Source organism: Dendrobates tinctorius, unplaced genomic scaffold (genome assembly GCF_039654945.1).
Source record: "Dendrobates tinctorius isolate UK_male_01 unplaced genomic scaffold, ASM3965494v1 ptg000086l, whole genome shotgun sequence".
Lineage (NCBI taxonomy): Eukaryota > Metazoa > Chordata > Amphibia > Anura > Dendrobatidae > Dendrobates > Dendrobates tinctorius.
In genome coordinates this window covers 4,878,138-4,898,925 of record NW_027361754.1, presented here as the reverse complement: position 1 = coordinate 4,898,925, position 20,788 = coordinate 4,878,138, and the positions used below count along the sequence as shown (strand labels likewise).

Below are 20,788 nucleotides of genomic sequence, written 5' to 3'. Positions count from 1 at the left end.
ATATACCTACTATAATACTGCCCCTATGTACAAGAATATTACTACTATAACAATGCTCCCTATGTACCAGAATATAACTACTATAATTCTGCTCCTATGTACAAGAATATAACTACTATAATACTGCTCCTATGTGCAAGAACATAACTACTGTAATACTGCCAATATGTACAAGAATATAACTACTATAATACTGTCCCCTATTTACAAGAATATAACTACTATAATACTGCCCCTATGTACAAGAATATAACTATTATAATATTGTCCCTATGTACAAGAATATAACTACTATAATACTGCCTCTATGTACAGGAATATAACTACTAGAATATTGCTTCATTGTGCAAGAACATAACTACTGTAATACAGCCAATATGTACAAGAATATAACTACTATAACACTGCTCCCTATGTACCAGAATATAACTACTATAATTCTGCTCCTATGTACAAGAATATAACTACTATAATACTGCTCCTATGTGCAAGAACATAACTACTGTAATACTGCCAATATGTACAAGAATATAACTACTATAATACTGCCCCTATGTACAAGAATATAACTACTATAATACTGCCCCTATGTACAAGAATATAACTACTATAATACTGCCCCTATGTACAAAAATATTACTACTATAATACTGCTCCCTATGTACAAGAATATAACTGCTATAATACTGCTTTTATGTACAAGAATATAACTACTATAATATTGCTTCATTGTGTACAAGAATATAACTACTATAATACTGTCCCCTATTTACAAGAATATAACTACTATAATACTGCCTCTATGTACAAGAATATAACTACTATAATACTGCCCCTATGTACAAGAATATAACTACTATAATACTGCTCCTATGTACAGGAATATAACTACTATAATACTGCTCCTATGTGCAAGAACATAACTACTCTAATACTGCCAATATATACAAGAATATAACTACTATAATACTGCCCCTATGTACAAGAATATAACTACTATAATACTGCCCCTATGTACAAGAATATAACTATTATAATACTGCTCCTATGTACAAGAATATAACGACTATAATACTGCTCCTATGTACATGAATATAACTACTACTATAATAATGCCCTATATGTCCAAGAATATAGCTACTATAATACTGCCCCTATGTACAAGAATATAACTACTATAATACTGCCCCTATGTACAAGAATATAACTTCTATAATACAGCCCCTATGCACAAGAATATAACTACTATATTACTGTCCCAATGTACAAGAATATAACTACTATAATACTGCCCTTATGTACAAGAATATAACTACTATAATACTGCTCCTATGTACAAGAATATAACTACTATAATACTGCCCCTATGTACAAGAATATAACTACTATATTACTGCCCCAATGTACAAGAATATAACTTCTATAATACAGCCCCTATGCACAAGAATATAACTACTATAATACTGCCCCAATGTACAAGAATATAACTACTATAATACTGCCCCATGTGCAAGAATATAACTACTATAATACTACCCTTATGTACAAGAATATAACTACTATAATACTGCTCCTATGTACAAGAATATAACTACTATAATACTGCCCCTATGTACAAGAATATAACTATTATATTACTGCTCCTATGTACAGGAATATAACGACTATAATACTGCTCCTATGTACATGAATATAACTACTACTATAATAATGCCCTATATGTCCAAGAATATAGCTACTATAATACCGCCCCTATGTACAAGAATATAACTACTATAATACTGCCCTTATGTACAAGAATATAACTTCTATAATACAGCCCCTATGCACAAGAATATAACTACTATATTACTGTCCCAATGTACAAGAATATAACTACTATAATACTGCCCTTATGTACAAGAATATAACTACTATAATACTGCCCCCTATGTACAAGAATATAACTACTATATTACTGCCCCAATGTACAAGAATATAACTTCTATAATACAGCCCCTATGCACAAGAATATAACTACTATAATACTGCCCCATGTACAAGAATATAACTACTATAATACTGCCCTTATGTACAAGAATATAACTACTATAATACTGCTCCTATGTACAAGAATATAACTACTATAATACTGCTCCTATGTACAAGAATATAACTACTATAATACTGCCCCAATGTACAAGAATATAACTACTATAATACTGCCCCTTATGTACAAGAATATAACTACTATAATACTGCCCCAATGTACAAGAATATAACTACTATAATACTGCCCCATGTACAAGAATATAACTACTATAATACTACCCTTATGTACAAGAATATAACTACTATAATACTGCCCCATGTACAAGAATATAACTACTATAATACTGCCCCATGTACAAGAATATAACTACTATAATAATGCCCCCTATGTACAAGAATATAACTACTATAATACTGCTCTGATCTATATTGTTTCACAAAAGGATTCATTATTTCAGGGAGTTACATACAACTACCGTATATCTACAGAGTGCAGAGTATCAGTCTTTCTACTTTCACTGGATTCTTTCAGGTTTTTTTTCATAATTTTCTGTGATTGTAATCTATGAACACTGCAGAAATATCACCGCTCAAATTGACGGAAATTCTACATCAATTATATTGGATTTAGTAAAGCCGTAGGAGCGTGTTCACATTATAACTTCCCGTAGAATGTAAGTCCGCAAGGACAGGGTCCTCTCCCCTCATCAGTAGTAAAAGATAGAATGTAAATAATAATAAAAAAATAAAAAATGGTGTTATTCTCACCTTCCGACGTCCCGCGCAGCCTTCCTGCCTCTCTCCACGCTCTCGTTCCCAGTAATCCATTGCGAAAATGCCCGCGATGACGTCCGTTCTCGCGGGTTCGCGACGTCTCGCTTTAATTCGCGATGACGTCGCGCAAATGACCACGAGACTTCGTGAGACGTCATCGCGGGCATTTTCGCAAAGGATTACTGGGAACGAGAGCGTGGAGAGAGGCGGGAAGGCTGCGTGGGACGTCGGAAGGTAAGAATAACACCATTTTTTATTTTAAATTCTATTTTTTACAGGGATATGGTACCCCAAGCCCGGAGGACAGTCTCGTCTCCTCCGGACCGTGGGTACCATCCGCAATTGTTCTGCTTACTTTTCGCATGGTGTGCATAGCCACATGCGGGAAGTAAGCGGAACAATGCATTCCTATGGGAGCGGGATCGCCGCGATTCCGTAAAATTAATGAGCATGCTGCGTTTTTTACCGCAAAGCGATTACGCCACGGTAAAAACCGCAGCATTAGCACAGCATTGCGGAATCCCATAGGAATGCATGGGATGCTTATTTTTCGCGGCAAAATCACGCGGTTAAAACCGCCGCGGAAACGTGAAAAAAACGCCACGTGTGAACTCAGCCTAAGACACACAGAGCATCGCAGCTATGATAGAAAGAAGTCAGAAAACGCAGAGCTTCACACCCTTGATAGAAAGGAGTCAGAACAAGCAGAGCATTGCAGCTATGACAGAACGGAGTAACACGCAGAGCATCGCAGCTTGATAGAAAGGAGTAAGGACAAACAGAGCATCACAGCTATGATAGAAAGGAGTAAAGACACGCAGAACATCATAGCTACAATAGAAAGGAGCAAGGACATGCAGAGCATTGCAGCGTATGGGAAAGCGTAACTGTAAACCAGTTAGAGAGCAATGGAACAAGGAATCCCGATCGGATGAATCCCATTTTTCATCATATGGACAAATGCAGTATGGGAAGAAGACAAAACAGCATAGGCAGTGTCATCACTGCTGGACGAAATACAGGCAAGCTACCTAAACATTGTACATTGCCCTCTCCACGTCAGCTCCTCTTCAACAGGATAATGGTCGATCAAGATTGAGGAACATAACAGGTCAAGGTGATGGTTTGTCTCCAAATTTCCCACTGCCCAATATGTCTCTTTACATACAACAATAGAACTACTATAATACTGCCCCTATGTACAAGAATATAACTACTATAATACTATAGTATATACTATATAACTACTATAATACTGCCCCTATATACAAGAATATAACTACTATAATACTGCTCCTATGTATAACTACTATAATACTGCCTCCTACATACAAGAATATAACTACTATAATACTGCCTCCTATATAAAAGAATATAACTACTATAATACTGCCCTATGTACAAGAATATAACTACTATAATACTGTCCCTATTTACAAGAATATAACTACTATGATATTGCTTCATTGAGCACAAGAATATAACTACTATAATACTGCCCCTATGTACAAGAATATAACTACTATAATACTACCCCCTATGTACAAGAATATATCTACTATAATACTGCTCCTATGTACAAGAATATAACTACTATAATACTGTTCCTATGTGCAAGATCATAACTACTGTAATACTGCCAATATGTACAAGAATATAACTATTATAATACTGCCCCTATGTACAAGAATATACCTACTATAATACTGCCCCTATTTACAAGAATATAACTACTATAATACTGCTCCTATGTACAAGAATATAACTACTATACTGTTCCTATGTGCAAGAACATAACTACTGTAATACTGCCAATATGTACAAGAATATAACTATTATAATACTGCCCCTATGTACAAGAATATACCTACTATAATACTGCCCCTATGTACAAGAATATAATATAATACTGCCCCTATGTACAAGAATATTACTACTATAATATTGCTTCATTGTGTACAAGAATATAACTACTATAATACTGTCCCCTATTTACAAGAATATAACTACTATAATACTGCTCCTATGTACAAGAATATAACTACTATAATACTGCCCCTATGTGCAAGAATATTACTACTATAACACTGCTCCCTATGTACAAGAATATAACTGCTATAATACTGCTCTTATGTACAAGAATATAACTACTATAATATTGCTTCATTGTGCAAGAACATAACTACTGTAATACTGCCAATATATACAAGAATATAACTACTATAATACTGCCCCTATGTACAAGAATATAACTACTATAATACTGTCCCCTATTTACAAGAATATAACTACTATAATACTGCCCCTATGTACAAGAATATAACTATTATAATACTGCCCCTATGTACAAGAATATAACTACTATAATACTGCCTCTATGTACAGGAATATAACTACTAGAATATTGCTTCATTGTGTACAAGAAAATAACTTCTATAATACTGTCCCCTATGTCCAAGAATATAAATACTATAATACTGCCAATATGTACAAGAATATAACTATTATAATACTGCTCTCTATGTACATGAATATAACTACTATAATACTGCCCCTATGTACAAGAATATAACTACTATAATACTGCCCCTATGTACAAGAATATAATTATTATAATACTGCTCCTATGTACAAGAATATAACTGCTATAATACTGCTCCTATGTACATGAATATAACTTCTACTATAATAATGCCCCATATGTACAAGAATATAACTACTATAATACTGCCCCTATGTACAAGAATATAACTACTATAATACTGCTCCTATGTGCAAGAACATAACTACTGTAATACAGCCAATATATACAAGAATATACCTACTATAATACTGCCCCTATGTACAAGAATATTACTACTATAACAATGCTCCCTATGTACCAGAATATAACTACTATAATTCTGCTCCTATGTACAAGAATATAACTACTATAATACTGCTCCTATGTGCAAGAACATAACTACTGTAATACTGCCAATATGTACAAGAATATAACTACTATAATACTGTCCCCTATTTACAAGAATATAACTACTATAATACTGCCCCTATGTACAAGAATATAACTATTATAATACTGTCCCTATGTACAAGAATATAACTACTATAATACTGCCTCTATGTACAGGAATATAACTACTAGAATATTGCTTCATTGTACAAGAACATAACTACTGTAATACAGCCAATATGTACAAGAATATAACTACTATAATACTGCCCCTATGTACAAGAATATTACTACTATAACACTGCTCCCTATGTACCAGAATATAACTACTATAATTCTGCTCCTATGTACAAGAATATAACTACTATAATACTGCTCCTATGTGCAAGAACATAACTACTGTAATACTGCCAATATGTACAAGAATATAACTACTATAATACTGCCCCTATGTACAAGAATATAACTACTATAATACTGCCCCTATGTACAAGAATATAACTACTATAATACTGCCCCTATGTACAAGAATATTACTACTATAATACTGCTCCCTATGTACAAGAATATAACTGCTATAATACTGCTTTTATGTACAAGAATATAACTACTATAATATTGCTTCATTGTGTACAAGAATATAACTACTATAATACTGTCCCCTATTTACAAGAATATAACTACTATAATACTGCCTCTATGTACAAGAATATAACTACTATAATACTGCCCCTATGTACAAGAATATAACTACTATAATACTGCTCCTATGTACAGGAATATAACTACTATAATACTGCTCCTATGTGCAAGAACATAACTACTGTAATACTGCCAATATATACAAGAATATAACTACTATAATACTGCCCCTATGTACAAGAATATAACTACTATAATACTGCCCCTATGTACAAGAATATAACTATTATAATACTGCTCCTATGTACAAGAATATAACGACTATAATACTGCTCCTATGTACATGAATATAACTACTACTATAATAATGCCCTATATGTCCAAGAATATAGCTACTATAATACTGCCCCTATGTACAAGAATATAACTACTATAATACTGCCCCTATGTACAAGAATATAACTTCTATAATACAGCCCCTATGCACAAGAATATAACTACTATATTACTGTCCCAATGTACAAGAATATAACTACTATAATACTGCCCTTATGTACAAGAATATAACTACTATAATACTGCTCCTATGTACAAGAATATAACTACTATAATACTGCCCCTATGTACAAGAATATAACTACTATATTACTGCCCCAATGTACAAGAATATAATTTCTATAATACAGCCCCTATGCACAAGAATATAACTACTATAATACTGCCCCAATGTACAAGAATATAACTACTATAATACTGCCCCATGTGCAAGAATATAACTACTATAATACTACCCTTATGTACAAGAATATAACTACTATAATACTGCTCCTATGTACAAGAATATAACTACTATAATACTGCCCCTATGTACAAGAATATAACTATTATATTACTGCTCCTATGTACAGGAATATAACGACTATAATACTGCTCCTATGTACATGAATATAACTACTACTATAATAATGCCCTATATGTCCAAGAATATAGCTACTATAATACCGCCCCTATGTACAAGAATATAACTACTATAATACTGCCCTTATGTACAAGAATATAACTTCTATAATACAGCCCCTATGCACAAGAATATAACTACTATATTACTGTCCCAATGTACAAGAATATAACTACTATAATACTGCCCTTATGTACAAGAATATAACTACTATAATACTGCCCCCTATGTACAAGAATATAACTACTATATTACTGCCCCAATGTACAAGAATATAACTTCTATAATACAGCCCCTATGCACAAGAATATAACTACTATAATACTGCCCCATGTACAAGAATATAACTACTATAATACTGCCCTTATGTACAAGAATATAACTACTATAATACTGCTCCTATGTACAAGAATATAACTACTATAATACTGCCCCAATGTACAAGAATATAACTACTATAATACTGCCCCTTATGTACAAGAATATAACTACTATAATACTGCCCCAATGTACAAGAATATAACTACTATAATACTGCCCCATGTACAAGAATATAACTACTATAATACTACCCTTATGTACAAGAATATAACTACTATAATACTGCCCCATGTACAAGAATATAACTACTATAATACTGCCCCATGTACAAGAATATAACTACTATAATACTGCCCCCTATGTACAAGAATATAACTACTATAATACTTCTCTGATCTATATTGTTTCACAAAAGGATTCATTATTTCAGGGAGTTACATACAACTACCGTATATCTACAGAGTGCAGAGTATCAGTCTTTCTACTTTCACTGGATTCTTTCAGGGTTTTTTTCATAATTTTCTGTGATTGTAATCTATGAACACTGCAGAAATATCACCGCTCAAATTGACGGAAATTCTACATCAATTATATTGGATTTAGTAAAGCCGTAGGAGCGTGTTCACATTATAACTTCCCGTAGAATGTAAGTCCGCAAGGACAGGGTCCTCTCCCCTCTGCACCAGTCTGTCATTGTAAATTTGTTTACCTTCTCATGTAGAGCACCATGGAATTAATGCCGCTATATAAATAAATAATAATAATAATAATAACTGCTAGGTGTCACATCACCAAATTTAGGCTGCATTTTAGGGTCAGACCAAGTCAAACTTACCGTGTAAGGCCGGGGTCACACTTGCGAGAAACTCGCACAAGTCTCGCGTCTCAATACCCGGCACTGCCGCCGGCACTCAGGACCGGAGTGTGCGGCTACATGTATTTCTATGCAGCTGAGCGCTCCGATCCCGAGTGCCAGGTATTGAAACACGAGACTCGTCCAAGTTTCTCGCAAGTGTGACCCCGGCCTAAAGGCCCCTTTACATTTAGCGATGCACCTGCAATCCCGACCACGATACGACCCGGTCAGGATCGCTGGTGCATCGCTAAATGGTCGCTAGTGAGCTGCCACACAGGCAGATCTCACCAGCGACATCGCTGGGGACGGGGGTCGCTACTTACCTTTCAGACGCGGCAATCCTGACGTCCTCCCGCCCGGCTCCACGCGTCGCTTGTCGGCGCCAGCAGGAAGCCCAGCAGGAAGTGGCCGACGAGAAATGGAGCTGCGCGATCAGTGATGGACAGCGGGGGAGCCGGTCGGAGGTAAGTATCACACATAGCGATATCGCTGCTGCGTCATAAAATTGCTTTAGAGATATCGCTATGTGCAAAGCCCCCTTAAGTCTCAGGGAGGGTCTATTAAAGCTCCGCATGTTTATGGGCTGTGCCGATAACAAGAGTTTTAGATGTGGACAGCTTGGAACATTACCAGTTTATAGTGCTCACTTTTTAATTATATCGTGAAGGTTTTTAATAAAACAATCCTAAAAAGAGATAGTAGCAAGTGATTATCAGTTTAGGAAGGCGTTCTCCTGTGAGGGACATTATGGGCTCTGCTGTCCCCATCAAAACCATGGACATAAGTGGGCGCCATAGTTGCCAGTCTCGCCTGTGTATAATGATATAGCCATGTCCTAAATGGTGGCCTGGAAGTTTAGTACCTGGATTTTAGGAATGGATTACCAAAATTGTCACTGGATTTTGTTAGCAAATGTGTTGCAATATGTTACCTATTAGCAGGATGTCTATATAACAGTCTACATGGGTGTAGCTGCATATCATTTAATATTCATACCAAACCCTGACATGAATACATGATCCTCTCCGCAGCGTGGATTTGCCCAGAGCGACACACAAATGTCATTTCTGGCTCTTGTACCCCAAAGCAAAACATGTGCCCAGATCATCCAAAGCAAGAGATTTGTGACGCTGTCCACAACACTGCACAATTATCAATGTCCTGTCCTTATACACTACCCTCCCTGTTTAATGGTGGGACTAAGGGCCCCCCTAAGCTCCTGGGTCCGGGCACTGTGTATCCCAGCTGGGGCACCTCGGTGTAACATCTTGTGCCTCATATTAGTACCCAAAGTTTAGAAAAAGGAATGAGCCGCAGAGTAAATACTGACAGTTTCCTTTGTGAGATTGATGGAAAGTAACTTTCCATTGAGGATTAAAGGAACAAAGACTCCAGAAAAGAGGGAAATGTGACCATCTCTGGGTCCCCTATGACTCCATTCACATCAGGAGGAATGCAGCACAGCACAGTCACCCTGTGGGCACCCCTGGGTGTCTGCACCCCCTGGGTGTCTGTAGGTGCTTGTTATGGAGTGGATGACTGCAAGAGGTCAGACTAAAGATATATAGCCATGAAAATGACACCAGCCCACACCTCCACCCTGCTGTCCCCCACTGCTAGGAGAGGCCTGGAAAGCCGCAGGGTGCCGAGAGGGGAGAGCTTGGGTTGCAAATGTGTAAGAGTTTCCTTTTTTCTTCCTTGCATTTGTCTGCCAGGATCCTGCAGTGATACAGTCTAGACCTGAAAGAGACCCCAAACAATGCACAACTGGCGGAGAGGCTCGGGGGGGATCTCTGCTCCCCCAGTAGGTGACATCGCAGCCTTGACAAAGACAATAAAAAAAGAGAAAATATGACAACATCTAACCCTGAGAAGAGCGGCCATTGTGCAGTGATACATGGTATCAAGGGAGTGTAACCAATCTCAGGGATGGAGAGGTGGCACAGGGCACATACAGGGCATGGGCTACCAAGCATGCTGGGAGTTGTAGTCCTACAGTAAAATGTATGCATTGTTCTCCATAATGTGTACAGGAACCACCTGACTGCATCCAGACACCACAATGGAGGATGAGGAGGGGAACTGATGGAAACAAGGATTTATATACTGCACATTTCCAGTCCAGCAGCTGAAACCACCCATCCATGATCCATCCATCCATCTACCCATCCATCCATCTACCCACCCATCCATGATCCATCCATCTACCCATCCATCCATCTACCCACCCATCCATGATCCATCCATCTACCCACCCATCCATGATCCATCCATCTACCCACCCATCCATGATCCATCCATCTACCCATCCATCCATCTACCCACCCATCCATGATCCATCCATCTACCCACCCATCCATGATCCATCCATCTACCCATCCATCCATCTACCCACCCATCCATGATCCATCCATCTACCCACCCATCCATGACCCATCCATCACTGTAGTGTTCTGCATCCTGTGCCTCTTCAGCTGCCACAAAATTACAACTCCCATCATTCTGCCAAAGTTAACAGGCAGTTAGTTATAACCCCATTTCAGCTGGAGAGGCAAAGGTGGTCGTCTTTATTTGTTACAACCTCCTACGCAAATAATAAATAAATAATTGAAAATTTCACAGGAAACACAAATGACCAGAAAAAAAAGGAATAATATAAAGCAGTTGCAGGGAAGATTCCGGTCCCCAGATTGTAAGCTCTGTGGCACCCTACACGGTTCCTAAGTAACTGATGAAGACTGGACCTCTACAGTATGTTTGCATTGGTAGGAGAATCTTACCTCTGACAAGGGCTCTCTCTGCCCATAGGATCTGAACTGAATCTCAGGGTACATCCCTATAGTAAATCCAAACAAGATGCCTCGGATCAAGTCCAAGCGATGAGAACCTTAGCTACAATCCAATACCTGGAGATCCCCAAGGACAAGTCCAAAGCAAAACAAGTCCAAAGCAGGAGATCCTCCAGGACAAGTCCAAAGCAGGAGATCCCCCTGGACAAGTCCAAAGCAGGAGATCCCCCAGGACAAGTCCAAAGCAGGAGATCCTCCAGGACAAGTCTAAAGCAGTAGATCCCCCTGGACAAGTCCAAAGCAGGAGATCCCCCGGACAAGTCCAAAGCAGGAGATCCCCCTGGACAAGTCCAAAGCAGGAGATCCTCCAGGACAAGTCCAAAGCAGGAGATCCTCCAGGACAAGTCCAAAGCAGGAGATCCTCCAGGACAAGTCCAAAGCAGGAGATCCTCCAGGACCAGCCAAAGGCAGGAGATTCCTCAGAACAAACCCAAGTTGGAGGATTCCTTCTGATAATTCCAGACCAAGGGGTTCCACAGGACAAGTCCATGCAAGAAGGTCCCTAAAGGCAATTCCACCCCAGGAGATCAGGTCAGTGCTGGGGCTGCACAGTCGCACAGATCAGGAGTTTCTGGAGCTGCCAGGAACAATCCTTTGTATGGATCCCCGGCCACATATGGCTTCTAGAGTCCGTGTCACGCCTGCCCCTCCTGGTCTGGGGGATCGGAGACCCCCTCTTCATGCCAGCACAATGGTGCTCAGGTGTGATAGGATCTACACCCCAAGAAAACACAGAGGCTGCAGCGTCCGCTCTCAACTCTCGGGAGAAGTGACTGGGAAGAAGGTAGAGGAGGCGGTGGAGGAGGGAGCTGGGGGTGGAGAAAGCTCTAAGGGTTGGACTTGGTGTGGGAAAGACCCTCTATCCCAAATACACCTCATGAACCCCTGCAGTGCCGGGACAGTGCGGGATACCAAGGGTTAATGGCCCTGTGCCCTCCCCCGCCCGCATTCCTCCTAGGTAAAGGGTCGTCCTAGACTGACCCCTCACTGCAGAAATGACAGCTCGGGGCCAAGTGACATTATATTCTGTCTGCAATCCTGCTGCACCCTGCAACATGGAGCAAGCACCGACCTCCACTGCATCTCATCTGCCCCCACAGCCTACTGTACCTCCACTGCATCTCATCTGCCCCCACAGCCTACTGTACCTCCACTGCATCTCATCTGCCCCCACAGCCTACTGTATCTTCACTGCATCTCATCTGCCCCCACAGCCTACTGTATCTCCACTGCATCTTATCTGCCCCCACAACCTACTGTATCTCCACTGCATCTCATCTGCCCCCACAGCCTACCGTACCTCCACTGCATCTCATCTGCCCCCACAACCTACTGTATCTTCACTGCATCTCATCTGCCCCCACAGCCTACTGTATCTTCACTGCATCTCATCTGCCCCCACAGCCTACTGTATCTCCACTGCATCTCATCTGCCCCCACAACCTACTGTACCTCCACTGCATCTTATCTGCCCCCACAGCCTACTGTATCTCCACTGCAGATGTTGTCCTTGGTGGGATTTGAACCCAGGACCCCAGCGCTGCAAAGCAACAGTGATAACTGGAGTTCAGTGAATATGTTGGGAATCTGTCGCCAAATCTGAATTTGCCATATTGGTACCCTATTTGTGCCAAATTTATATTTGATGATCGGAGCTGAACATATTACGGTAGGCCATTTCTACTCCCATTGACTCCAACGACGTTAAGCGAATATTGCAAAAACAATATTTGACGCCAATGAAAAATTTGCTCAACTCTAGTGATAATAACCACTGAGCCACCCATGCTCTTCATACACTGTAGCCAAATGATCTGCGCTCCATCTCATCTGCTACTAAAATATAGAGATAAACTATAACACTCGGGGTACAGGATAATGACACTGACACTTGGCGTATAGGATAATGACACTGACACACGGGGTACAGGATGACACTGACACTCGGGGTACAGGATAATGACACTGACACTCGGGGTACAGGATAATGACACTGACACTCGGGGTACGGGATAATGACACTGACACTCGGAGTACAATGACACTGACACTCGGGGTACAGGATAATGACACTGACACTCGGGGTACGGGATAATGACACTGACACTCGGAGTACAATGACACTGACACTCGGGGTACAGGATAATGACACTGACACTCGGGGTACAGGATAATGACACTGACACTCGGAGTACAGGATAATGACACTGACACTTGGAGTACAGGATAATGACACTGACACTCGGGGTACAGGATAATGACGCTGACACTCGGGGTACAGGATAATGACGCTGACACTCGGGGTACAGGATAATGACGCTGACACTGTGGGCACAGGATAATGACGCTGACACTGTGGGCACAGGATAATGACGCTGACACTCGGGGTACAGGGTAATGACGCTGACACTCGGGGTACAGGATAATGACACTGACACTTGGGGTACAGGATAATGACACTGACACTCGGGGTACAGGGTAATGACACTGACACTCGGGGTACAGGATAATGACGCTGACACTCGGGTTACAGGATAATGACGCTGACACTCGGCGTACAGGATAATGACGCTGACACTCGGGGTACAGGATAATGACGCTGACACTCGGGGTACAGGGTAATGACGCTGACACTCGGGGTACAGGGTAATGACGCTGACACTCGGGGTACAGGATAATGACGCTGACACTCGGGGTACAGGGTAATGACACTGACACTCGGGGCACAGGGTAATGACACTGACACTCGGGGTACAGGATAATGACGCTGACACTCGGGTTACAGGATAATGACGCTGACACTCGGGGTACAGGATAATGACGCTGACACTCGGGGTACAGGATAATGACGCTGACACTCGGGGTACAGGATAATGACACTGACACTCGGGGTACAGGGTAATGACACTGACACTCGGGGTACAGGATAATGACGCTGACACTCGGGTTACAGGATAATGACGCTGACACTCGGGGTACAGGATAATGACGCTGACACTCGGGGTACAGGATAATGACACTGACACTCGGGGTACAGGATAATGACGCTGACACTCGGGGTACAGGATAATGACGCTGACACTCGGGGTACAGGGTAATGACGCTGACACTCGGGGTACAGGGTAATGACACTGACACTCGGGGGGACGGGATGATGCTGACACTCGGGGTACAGGATAATGACGCCGACACTCGGGGTACAGGATAATGACACTGACACTCGGGGTACAGGATAATGACGCTGACACTCGGGGTACAGGATAATGACACTGACACTCGGCGTACAGGATAATGACGCTGACACTCGGGGTACAGGATAATGACGCTGACACTCGGGGTACAGGGTAATGACACTGACACTCGGGGGGGACGGGATGACACTGACACTCGGGGGGTACAGGATAATGACACTGACACTTGGGGTACAGGATAATGACGCTGACACTCGGGGTACAGGGTAATGACACTGACACTCGGGGTACAGGATAATGACGCTGACACTCGGGTTACAGGATAATGACGCTGACACTCGGGGTACAGGATAATGACGCTGACACTCGGGGTACAGGATAATGACACTGACACTCGGGGTACAGGATAATGACGCTGACACTCGGGGTACAGGATAATGACGCTGACACTCGGGGTACAGGGTAATGACGCTGACACTCGGGGTACAGGGTAATGACACTGACACTCGGGGGGACGGGATGATGCTGACACTCGGGGTACAGGATAATGACGCCGACACTCGGGGTACAGGATAATGACACTGACACTCGGGGTACAGGATAATGACGCTGACACTCGGGGTACAGGATAATGACACTGACACTCGGCGTACAGGATAATGACGCTGACACTCGGGGTACAGGATAATGACGCTGACACTCGGTGTACAGGGTAATGATGCTGACACTCGGGGTGCAGGATAATGACGCTGACACTTGGGGTACAGGATAATGACGCTGACACTCGGGGTACAGGATAATGACGCTGACACTTGGGGTACAGGATAATGACGCTGACACTCGGGGTACAGGATAATGACACTGACACTTGGGGTACAGGATAATGACGCTGACACTCGGGGTACAGGATAATGACGCTGACACTCGGGGAACAGGATAATGACGCTGACACTCGGGGTACAGGATAATGACACTGACAATCGGGGTACAGGATAATGACACTGACACTCGGGGTACAGGATAATGACACTGACACTCGGGGTACAGGATAATGACACTGACACTCGGGGGGACGGGATGATGCTGACACTAGGGGCACAGGGTGACGACCCCTGGCGTGCACACACCACTGCAGGACACTTCCTGTCGGGCCAGGCGTGAGGCCCAGCATTCCTGGACTGGCCCTGTGGGTGTGTTCAGCAGCGGAAGCTCCTGTGTGTTGGAGCCTCTGTGCTACATTTGTGTTTTATCCTGGAGGCCTTTGAAGTCACCAAGAGGAAGAAAAGGAAAAAAAACTGGCCCTGAAGGCACATGAATAGTGCCAGTATCTCCACTGCATTAGGTAGATCACAGTCAGTGCTGCAATGTTTGGGTGCTCGGAAATTCACTTTCTGATGTCAAGAAATTTTTACAGTCAAAATAAAAGGCCCCTATGGATATTACAGTAGAGACCGCGGTAACACGTGTGCACTGGATGTAGTCATCAGCATCGGGACTGGAACCAGTATAGGAGTGCACTGGGATTGCAAAACTATACAAAAGCCCAAATAGATTGCAGGAACTGCTGCTGCCGAACACAAGGAGAGTTACACCCAATTACAGATGGATTGGACTGGGACCAGCATAAATGGGGTACACTGAAGATGCCATAGACGGTGGACGAAAGATGGGGTGGACTGGAGTGGCAGTATACTGGGAGATGAAAAAAAAAACAGAGATGAGCTTCCATAGCTAGGGTAGACCGTAGATGGGGTGCACTGGAGCTGCTATAGACGGGGTGGACCATAGATGTGATGGACAATATACAGGATGGAACACAGATGTGGTGGACATTAGACGGGATGGACAATAGATGGGGTGGACCATAGATGGGATAAACCATAGATGTGGTGAACAATAGACGCGATGGACATTAGACGGTATGGACCATAGACATGGTGGACAATAGGGGTGGACTATAGATGGGATGAACCATAGATGTGGTGGACAATAGACGGGATGGACCATAGATGTGGTGGACCATAGACAGCCTGAACCATTGATGGGGTGAACAATAGATGGGGTGGACCTATGAATTGGGTGGACAATAGACAGGTTGCACCATAGACATGGTGAACAATAGATGGGGTGGACCATAGATGGGATGAACCATAAATGTGGTGAATAATGGACGGGATGGACATTAAACAGGATGGAGCATAGACATGGTGGACAATAGACGGGGTGGACAATAGATGGGTTGAACCATAGATGTGGTGGACAATAGATGGGATGGACATTAGACGGGATGGAGCATAGACATGGTGGACAATAGACGGGGTGGACTATAGATAGGATGAACCATAGATGTGGTGGACAATAGATGGGATTAACCATAGATGTGGTGGACCATAGACAGCCTGAACCATAGATGGGGTGGATCATAGATGGGGTGTGACGTATACTGTGACGACAGGTAGGTTACATCCGAGAGTGGACCCTCTGGATTGTGGCACTGGAGCTCCCGGGGGTGAGCGCGCCAGGTGGTGCCGACCCCTATACAGGGGCCATTAGGGGCAGGCCCTCGGAAGACAGATGCCGCGACTGCTAGAACCAAGAGGGGCGGCTCAAAGGACTGAGTGAGGGGTGCAGGACTGAGAATGGAATGCAGAAGGGAGTAGGAAGTACAGAGTGGAGTGCAGGACGGAAACACAGAGTATAGGACCTGGCACAGAGAGGGGAGTACAGGACGGAGACACGGAGTACAGGACTGGGCACTGGAGTACAGGACGGAGACACGGAGTACAGGACTGGGCACTGGGGTGCAGGACTTAGACACGGAGTTCAGGACTGGGCACTGGAGTACAGGACGGAGACACGGAGTACCGGACTGGGCACTGGGGTACAAGACGGAGACACGGAGTACAGGACTGGGCACTGGGGTGCAGGACGGAGACACGCAGTACAGGACTGGGCACTGGAGTACAGGACTGAGGAGAGAGAGTGAGAAGGGGAAGACCCCTAAACACTTGGCCAGGATACCGTAAGGAAAGGCACACGATAATCAGGCGTCTCCACCATGTTGGAGACGCCTGATATACCCCGTGCTGTAAGCTGATTGGGCGCTCAGGCTTCTGGGCGGGCACAGCAGGGTTAAGAGTCCTGCAGAGCGCGCGCCCGCGGCCTAAGGTGCCCGCACGAAGCAGGCACGCGCCGGACAGAGGGGAATGAGGAGGAGGAGGGCACAGTGAGTTTAGGCGGCGGCGGGCCCCGCCGCTGCTGGGACGGCGGCGGCTACCACCGCCCATGTAACGGTGAACAATAGACGGGGTGGACCTATGAATTGGGTGGACAATTGACATGTTTGACATGTTTCACCATAGACATGGCGAACAATAGATGGGGTGGACCATAGATGGGATGAACCAACTTTCGGCAGATCCACCACTGCTTTTCTTTATCTATACGGAGCATGAACAGACTCTTGTGTCCCTCAACTGTTGCCCCCTCATACACAGCCCAATTACTCTACTGATCTTTCCACCTTCACCATCTAAGAGGAGATCCAATCTAATCTCATGTGTATCCATTGTGGTGCGATGCTCCCAATCAGACATGAATGCTGACCTGATCACCTCTCCTGCTGTGGTGCCACGTTACCGTCACCGATGCCGCTGTCTCGCACCACGACGTGCCGTTCATTGTGACTTTTCTTATGTAGTAAAGTTCCAGCCTTAACGTCTAGACACTAAATCCTGATGAGCGCGAACCTAGTAAACACAATCACCATGGTAATGGGACGTGGCCTGGTTCCCATGAAAGATGGCTGCCGTGTTGTGAATGGAGACAATTCTGTGTGTGTACTCCGCACACAACATTATAAATAGCTGCTGCTGATTTAGGCTTTTCCTGTGAAAGGATTCCACAGGCTAAGAATAAAATAAACACAGGCCGGGCCGCAAATAGCAGCCGGCGAGATAGGACACGGCCATGCGCCTCCCCTGGACACCGTCCAAACGCACCACCGCCATTACAGGACAGCAGCAAAGGCCATTAAAAGATCGGGCACCAGTGAAACGATGGGCTACCAGGGTCACAAAGTCAGGGGTGTGACAGCGCATGAAGTGACACTGCCGATGATGGGCAGAGGAGGGCGCTGTTATAGGGGTAGATATCACAGGGGGTTCCTGTGCAAGAGCCGCAAATGTGCCCCAATAGCTCATAACAAGTACAGGAGGAAGCTGCCAGGTGTCAGGGGCCCCTCTTATACACCGTGCCCCTGTCCAGCTGCATATATTCTATGTCTGCCCCCACAGTGACTGCATTAAAGAAGAGCAGTGCCATAAAGGCGAGTGATAGTAAGGGGTGCCTGATAGTGATGTTGTACATTTTGTGGTGCAAGATCTTCAAGCTTTGTCATTCTTTTGTGAGGATGGGTTGGGGGGACAAATGCATCACAAAGCAGTAGCATACGAGTTGCTTTAAGACTTTTGGGGGTCATGGTTCATGTAAAGCCTAAATTGCAGTTTGCAGCTTACTCAAATCTTCTATATCTGTATACAGAGAGCCGCCTCTAGAGGTGGCTGCAGACAGGATCTTATCATGTATCTCTGTCTACAGGGAGCTCCCCCTAGTGGTGGCTGCAGACAGAATCTTATCATGTATCTCTGTATACAGGGAGCTCCCCCTAGTGGTGGCTGCAGACAGAATCTTATCATGTATCTCTGTCTACAGGGAGCTCCCCCTAGTAGTGGCTGCAGACAGGATCTTATCATGTATCTCTGTCTACAGGGAGCTCCCCCTAGTAGTGGCTGCAGACAGACTCTTTTCATGTGTCTTTGTATACAGGGAGCTCCCCCTAGTGGTGGCTGCAGACAGGATCTTATCATGTATCTCTGTATACAGGGAGCTCCCCCTAGTGGTGGCTGCAGACAGAATCTTATCATGTATCTCTGTCTACAGGGAGCTCACCCTAGTAGTGGCTGCAGACAGGATCTTATCATGTATCTCTGTCTACAGGGAGCTCCCCCTAGTAGTGGCTGCAGACAGACTCTTTTCATGTGTCTTTGTATACAGGGAGCTCCCCCTAGTGGTGGCTGCAGACAGGATCTTATCATGTATCTCTGTATACAGGGAGCTTCCCCTAGTGGTGACTGCAGACAGGATCTTATCGTGTAACTCTGTATACAGGGAGCTCCCCCTAGTGGTGGCTGCAGACAGAATCTTATCATGTGTCTCTGTATACAGGGAGCTCCCCCTAGTGGTGGCTGCAGATAATATTTTATCATGTATCTCTGTATACAAGGAGCTCCCCCTACTGGTGGCTGCAGACAGGATCTTATGTATCTCTGTATACTGGGAGGTCCTCCTAGTGGTGGCAGCAGACAGGATCTAATCATGTATCTCTGTATACGGGGAGCTTCCCCTAGTGGCTGCAGACAGAATCTTATCATGTATCTCTGTGTACACGGAGCTCCCTCTAGTGGTGACAGTAGACAGGACCTTATGTATCTCTGTATACAGGGAGCTCCCCCTAGTGGTGGCTGCAGACAATATTTTATCATGTATCTCTGTATACAAGGAGTTCCCCCTAGTGGTGGCTGCAGACAGGATCTTACTATGTATCTCTGTATACAGGGAGCTTCTCCTAGTGGTGGCTGCATACAGAATCTTATCATGTACCTCTGTATACAGGGAGCTCCCTCTAGTGGTTACAGTAGACAGGACCTTATCATGTATCTCTGTACATGGGGAACTCCCATAGTGGTGACTGCAGACAGAATCTTAGTATGTATCTCTGTATACTGAGAGCTCCCCCTAGTGGTGGCTGCAGACAGGATCTTATGTATCTCTGTTTACAGGGAGCTCCCCCTAGTGGTGGCTGCAGACAGGATCTTATCATGTATCTCTGTATACAGGGAGCTCCCCCTAGTGGTGGCTGCAGACAGAATCTTAATATGTACAGTGCCTACAAGTAGTATTCAACACCCTGCAGATTTAGCAGGTTTGATAAGATGCAAATAAGTTAGAGCCTTCAAACTTCACACAAGAGCAGGATTTATTAACAGATGCATAAATCTTACAAACCAAAAAGTTATGTTGCTCAGTTAAATTTTAATAAATTTTAAACATAAAAGTGTGGGTCAATTATTATTCAACCCCTAGGTTTAATATTTTGTGGAATAACCCTTGTTTGCAATTACAGCTAATAATCATCTTTTATAAGACCTGATC

General features: G+C 43.4%; 1 protein-coding gene across 2 annotated transcripts in view; it reads right to left on the bottom strand.

The window, feature by feature from the left end:
- CDON (cell adhesion associated, oncogene regulated) overlaps positions 1–20,788 on the bottom strand; it is a 122,693-nt gene that overhangs the window by 43,045 nt on the left and 58,860 nt on the right. Inside the window, exon 1 of one of the 2 annotated variants that reach the window (XM_073584955.1) lies at positions 11,316–11,658. The exons of the other annotated variant lie outside the window; for it this stretch is intronic. The gene's annotated coding sequence lies outside the window, so the exon portion shown is untranslated. Of the gene's footprint in view, positions 1–11,315; positions 11,659–20,788 lie in introns of those variants that run through there. 2 annotated transcript variants of the gene reach the window in all.